Source organism: Sinocyclocheilus anshuiensis, unplaced genomic scaffold (assembly GCF_001515605.1).
Source record: "Sinocyclocheilus anshuiensis isolate Anshui unplaced genomic scaffold, SAMN03320099.WGS_v1.1 scaffold1075, whole genome shotgun sequence".
In the NCBI taxonomy this organism is placed as follows: Eukaryota; Metazoa; Chordata; class Actinopteri; order Cypriniformes; family Cyprinidae; genus Sinocyclocheilus; species Sinocyclocheilus anshuiensis.
Window position 1 is genome coordinate 2,507,518 of NW_015544163.1, and position 7,347 is coordinate 2,514,864.

The 7,347-nt window shown below is 33.8% G+C and overlaps 1 pseudogene; it reads left to right on the plus strand.

The window, feature by feature from the left end:
* Positions 1-224: 224 nt before the first annotated feature.
* The window catches only part of LOC107695661 (growth arrest and DNA damage-inducible proteins-interacting protein 1-like), an 11,615-nt pseudogene continuing 4,492 nt past the window's right edge, over positions 225-7,347 (plus strand).

Here is a 7,347-nt window from a genome sequence, read left to right on the forward strand (position 1 = left end):
CATCTGATATGGGATACGGATAAATAAGCAGACAAACAATCCTGGAACGGCACTTCTAGAATTATAAAAAAGCCCAAACCGTGATGATTAGTAATGAAGATGTGATTAGTGTTCGGGGAGCAGCTTCTCTACCCACTCGTCCCCCTGCAGAAATCCGAAGCGGGCCACGGTGGCACCGGCCATCAAGGGCACCTTGGATTTGCAGATGTTGTAGCTGATGACAGATGGCACTGGCACGGGCACGGGAGCGTCGGGACGGTGTCTGCACCAATCCAGAGCCACCTGCACCCCTCTGCCAGTCTACCATACCCGCAGCAATAGATGGACGCTGTGATGAGTCAGCTCTCAGGGAGATCAGATCAACCCCAACAAAGGTGAGAACATCAGATGTATTTGAGATCTCTTCATATGATTTGCAAAAGAAGAGCTTCGATGAAATTAAAGCTGATAATTTATTTATTTATTTATTGGAGAAAAACACATTTGGGCTGATATTTTTATCATAATGTAAAGTTAATCTAGAATCTAACTAGGTTTTAGTTATACTGTCGGCTTATTTTCTGAAAGATAATAATATAATTTAATAATATAATTCATATTAAAATTGTAAAGTATTACTCAATATCCCATATTGCAATTTTTCAAATTTAATTTTCAAAACATCTAAACGGTTACATATTTTTCTATACATTATAAAACTGATTTTACATAATGCACAATGAAACATTTAGTTGTTTTTTAAAACAGAAAAAACAATATAGATTTATAATGTATGAATCTATATCTAAAGTCTATAATATTTATAGACTTAAGCCTAGTCCTAGACTAAAATGTAAGTCTGAGCTGTTTCAACTGAAAGAAACTTTGAAATATATCAGTGCCTTTGTTTTGTCTGAAGATGCACACCAGAAATGTTTTTTTTTTTTTTTTCTAAGCACGTTTATAAAAATTGCTTAAATGTCTTAATTGAACTATGATTTAATCCTGGCTTAGTCTAAACCCCGTCTGTGAAACCGGGCCTTAATCCAATATTGGCATACATATACAACTACACACACATACAGATACATTATATGTATACAACTGCTGCTGATAATTATTGTAGAATAGATTACATATTATATACATTCATATTAATCTATATAAAAAAAATGAAAAGGTGTTTCTTTCTGCATGATAAAAATATGTAACAGTTTAGTTGTTTTGAAATTGATATTGCAATATTGGATATTGAAAAAGACAGAATTGTTAAATGTTAACACTGTATTTAAATAATGCTTGAATGCTAAATGGAAGCACTAAGGAGACATGGATTTATTCTCAGAACTGCTCAGATAATGATGACATTTGAATTCATTGACCATTAACTGTATTTTGCGCCTCTGGCATTGCATCCGTTTTCAAAGCATCAGTAGAAGGGCTCAGCTTCTGATTGGACGACGAGCCCTGCTCAGTCCCCAATGGGTGAAGACACAAGAGACGGACACCAGAGCTGAGATGACACAAATGTCAAATCGCTTATTAATGTGGACATACACAGCCATGGGAACTAAATCTGCTCTCATAAATAGAAGTGGCAAAGAGGCAGCAATGCTTGTGAGGAAGAGTTTTAAAAACTAGATGAAATGGGACAGTCCAACCAAAGATTTTAATTACAAGTCATTCCAAAACTGTATAACTTTCTTTCTTCTATGGAAGACAACAATATTTTGAGTCTGTGGTAACCAAATAGCTTTGGTTTCCATTGCCCATTGTATGTACAAAAAACACAATGGAAGTCAATGGGAACTGAAACCCAAATTTCTTCAAAATATCTTCTAAAAAAAACATTTAACTTTTTAAAACATATAGCCACAAGATTTCAACATTACTGTATATGTGTCTATGGTGATAAAATCAATAACTTACACTGTCTGTGCAAAGTTAATTTTTTTTCCATGTAAAGTTACAAACCAAATCATTTTTGCACAATATGCACCAGGATAATTCACTTTATCCACTTAGAAAAGCATTCTCAGAGTCAGCACTAAAAAGATGATTTTAACTTCAGAGCTCAAATAACACATTTTTTTAATACAAAACATTAATGCAAGTTATTTCATAAAAATATAAGCTTTATCTGCTTTTAAACCCTGCCATTACACTGTAAAAATATATTTTTTTCGAAGTTGCAAATAAAACATTACAGTAAAAAGCACATGCAGTATGTTTTTACAAGAAAATAATATTTCCGTTTTTCTACTTCAAATTCAATGTTACTTGTATTTCTATGCAACTGTTTGTGAAATTTACCAGCAATTCCCTAATTTCTACACCAATTTTTTACAGTGTAGATTTCCAATGTACAGTAAGTGCATTTTTGTGAACACAATTTATGTTTTAACAAACTAAGGACAAATTAAATAACTTCCACATCATTTTCATTTTTGACCTTGAATTGTTTGAACCTTTCAATCTTGTCGTGGAAAAAACGTTGGCATATGTCTCATTGCTTCAATCCATAATTTGTTTGATGAAAACACTGTAATCAAAAACACTTTTATGATAATAACAGCTTCGACGACGAGCTTCAGGGGTTAACAAGCCACTGTGCTATAAAAATCACAATGCTTGTATGGTTTTTTTTTACCTGTTAAACAAAGCCACAAGACACTGAAAATGTCTGAAAAGGAGCCAGACTGAGTTATGACTAAGTTTTCCTAACTTCGCATCCCATTATTCTCTCGTCCGCCTCTAAAATGCGTTTTTCTGTCTCCCGCGGTGACAGAAACACATTATTAACGGGAGCTCAATGTGGTACATCCATTATTGAAAAGCTCCCCGCTGAACTTGCTCCCCTCCTGAGGTGCTTTCACGTGTAGTTCTCGCTTGGGTTCGTTCCCAGTTTAGTGAAGGGGAATCATTTAAACAATGACATGGAGACTTCCAGAGCCGCCTGCAGGATGAGAACATGAGCAATGTCACACTCTGCATGTGCGCTGATCGTTTGCTTCTGTCTTGTCGGGCCTATGGAGCAGTCATTTCTAAAGTATGGCTATGTTCAGATTAGAATACATACTATATATTCTGTGTGCAATATGCAGTTCTATGCCAAAAGATGCAGTAAACAGCACCATGATCCCGTATCCCACAATGCAAAGTGCTCAACTTGACTTTCTAGTTCCAGATTAATGAAGAACGAACCACTAATATCAACCCCAAACCACCTACTTCTTGACTTGGGCTGTTAAAAGTATATATGTGACCCTGGAGCACAAAACCAGTCTTAAGTCGCTGGGGTATATTTGTAGCAATAGCCAAAAATACATTGTATGGGTCAAAATGATTGATTTTTCTTTAATGCCAAAAATCATTAGGATATTAAGTAAAGATCATGTTCCGTGAAGATCAAAACTTATTTTTTTATAAGTTATATGCATTGCTAAGAACTTAATTTGGACAACTTTAAAGGCGATTTTCTCAGTATTTAGATTTTTTTGCACCCTTAGATTCCAGATTTTCAAATAGTTGTATCTTGGACAAATTTTGTCCTATATTAACAAACCATACATCAATAGAAAGCTTCTTTATTCAGCTTTCAGATTTCGAAAAATTGACCCTTATGACTGGTTTTGTGGTCCATGGTCACATATTTAAAAGATTTGTGCAAATCCTAATCATCTACACTCTAAAAAGTGCTGGGTTGTTTCAACCCAACTTTGGGTCAAATATGGACTAACCCAGCTGTTTGGGTTAAATTTTTAAATTACATTTTTAACCCAAAAGTTGGGTTAGTCCATATTTGACCCAAAGTTGGGTTGAAACAACCCAGCATTTTTTAGAGTGTATGAAGGAGCTTGAAAGATTTGGAGTTATGCAGCAAATTAGAATAATCTGTAAAAGAAATTAGTTTGGAAATATGACCTCGATTTTAGTCCTTCAAGAGTCTTTTTGTACAATCTTTTGTCTTTAAGTAAGGTTTCTGTACAGTATAATATTAATCTTAAACCATTCTAAACTAAATCTATATGTTTTAATAGAGCATTAACTGAATAATGAAAGTGCGTATTTTTCCACAATTGCAAGCCTGCTGTTTCCACTTCAGAGTAAAGAATAAATTAGTCAATTGAGAAATAAAGTATAAAGTTATCAGCAATGGCAGGTATGGGCTTCCAGAATTTTCTGGTTTACTCTTGAAATTCAGCTGATAAATTACTCATGTTTTTCCTCATTTAATAACAAATTCGACACAAATGGTTAACCATTTGATACAATATGAGTGAATACATGATTTTAGTGTGAAAAAAAACAAAACGCTATAACTAACCATATTCAATTTTACAACTCGGTTGCCAACACAACTTAACGCCATAAATCATAAAACACTGAAACGACTGTAAAAAAATACTTTACAGCTCAAATAATATGCAAGTTTTAACATAATTAATTTAAGAGCGCAAATAAAACTATAAACTTCAAATTTCTGCTTTTAAATCCTGAAAGAAATCGGACCCATTAACTTACATCTATTGAGTTTTACTTATTGAACATCATGTTATACTGACATCACCACATTCAAATTTATATGCAACTAAATCTATAGCATCTGTCTACCGTTGAAACAACCCAGCATTTTTTAGAGTGTATGAAGGAGCTTGAAAGATTTGGAGTTATGCAGCAAATTAGAATAATCTGTAAAAGAAATTAGTTTGGAAATATGACCTCGATTTTAGTCCTTCAAGAGTCTTTTTGTACAATCTTTTGTCTTTAAGTAAGGTTTCTGTACAGTATAATATTAATCTTAAACCATTCTAAACTAAATCTATATGTTTTAATAGAGCATTAACTGAATAATGAAAGTGCGTATTTTTCCACAATTGCAAGCCTGCTGTTTCCACTTCAGAGTAAAGAATAAATTAGTCAATTGAGAAATAAAGTATAAAGTTATCAGCAATGGCAGGTATGGGCTTCCAGAATTTTCTGGTTTACTCTTGAAATTCAGCTGATAAATTACTCATGTTTTTCCTCATTTGTATGCTGCACTGGACAAAAGCATCTGCTAAATGACTACATTTAAACATAATCAGTGATTCAGGTCATTACCATCAAAATCACATATGTATAGCACTTGTACTGTACGTATAATGCACATTAAAAGCATGAGAGACATCTTGTTTACTAAAACGGCATCTGGACATTCCCTCAGCTATACTCCGGTTATTGTAGGTGGGGGAAACGGCAGAACCATCCCATAATGCAACATCTCCATGAATTTCTCATGAGTTGGTTGGAAATGTGGTGGCCTGTAAATATTTAATCATAAGACCATATGGATGGTCTCTTTGGATGAACTCACAGGAGCAACACAAGAGAACAAACCATCCATAGTGCCTATATAACTGACCTTTCTCATCTACAGGAGCGTGACTAACAGTTATAACAACTAAACATGACAAAAAACAATGTTGTCCTGAGATATAAAAAAAAAATACTCCAGGTTTAGTACGAGTTCATCTTAACTGACAGCATATTGTCAGTTGCAACAAAAATTAGTTTTCATTTATCTCTCCTTTTCTAAACGTGTGGCACTTACAATAGACGTGAATGGGGCCAATTTCAATTATATAAACAAAATGAAAACAATGTGTTACAAATCTTTTCTGTGTAAATTTATATTACATTTTACAACAACTGAACGCTATAAACCCTTACACACTAAAATGGCTATAAAAATGAAGACTTAATCAATTTGCAACAGAAGAATTAAATTGCTTTTATAAAATAATAAGCTTCACGTTTCTGCTTTTAAATCCTGAATTTAAATGTACACTATTAAATTTGTATAAATCTGTATAAAAGGAAAAAAAACAGATCAATAAACAGATAAAACATATATAATGGTGTTGTTAAAATACAAGGATATCGTAAAACTTTAATACTATAAAGGATCATAAATTAAATTTTTACCTTCTTATACACTTTAGACACATTTATACACATTTATTTTTTATAAATGTTTTGTTACATTTCTATTTAAATAAAACTAAATTAATGTTAATATGACAGAAATATTAGAGTAATAATAACAAATTCGACACAAATAGTTAACCATTTGATACAATATGAGTGAATACATGATTTTAGTGTGAAAAAAACAAAACGCTATAACTAACCATATTCAATTTTACAACTCGGTTGCCAACACAACTTAACGCCATAAATCATAAAACACTGAAACGACTGTAAAAAAATACTTTACAGCTCAAATAATATGCAAGTTTTAACATAATTAATTTAAGAGCGCAAATAAAACTATAAACTTCAAATTTCTGCTTTTAAATCCTGAAAGAAATCGGACCCATTAACTTACATCTATTGAGTTTTACTTATTGAACATCATGTTATACTGACATCACCACATTCAAATTTATATGCAACTAAATCTATAGCATCTGTCTACCGTATTGTTTACTTTTACATTGAGCTACATGATAAAGTACAATACTTTAGTTGTTTTGAATCCCTGAACATATGTGGCCTAATAGTGACGCTTGCCTTAGAAAACACATACTGATGAAACCTCTACATTAATGCCAGCAGACCTGATTTTCTCAGATGGTCGTGCCTTTAAAGCTTCTCAGTTGGCAGCGATCACCGGTGTCTAAATTAAGCCCTGTGTCGCGCATGGCACGCTGCGGACCCCTCTCAAACTCTCAAACCCTCAACCCCCCGCCATGGGAACTTTCGAGTTATAATGATGCGCTCGCCGCGACACAAAAGCTCTGACATCTGTCTCTCCAAGAGGCGCATTCTAAAGCTGCTTGTTTGTCCCATCTTTACATTTTTGAAAAGAAATCAAAACTAAAAGAAGAGTAGCGGAAGGAGGGGAGGGCTTTGTGATGGAGAGGGAGGGCTGGAGCATTTAAAACAAAGGCCTTTTTCTTCCTCCGAGTGCTTGCTGGTTAATAATCCAACCCTCCCATGCTGCGTTCCAGAAATTCAAAGTGGAGTTTCTGCTCATCTGCTCGCTGAAGCTGGCGTGGACCATTAATAAGAACAGAAGTAGACCGCATGCAACCCTATGGGTGAAAGAAACGCTCAGGGAAAAACCTAAGCCCTATTAAGACTCTTCAAACATGATCATTCATCCATTCATCAGCAAATTATGTGAGGAGAGGAACTCTGAGAGTGTCTGTAAAATAAACTGGATCTGTAAAGCTTCACATTCTAAACATTTGCTATCTCTTGATTCCGCTGACTAAGATCCCATCGTTCAAATAAACATCAAATTAAACTGATTGATATTCATTTTAAGCAAAGATATATATATATTTTTTTTTTTTTTTTTTTTTTTTCTTTTTTTTTTAG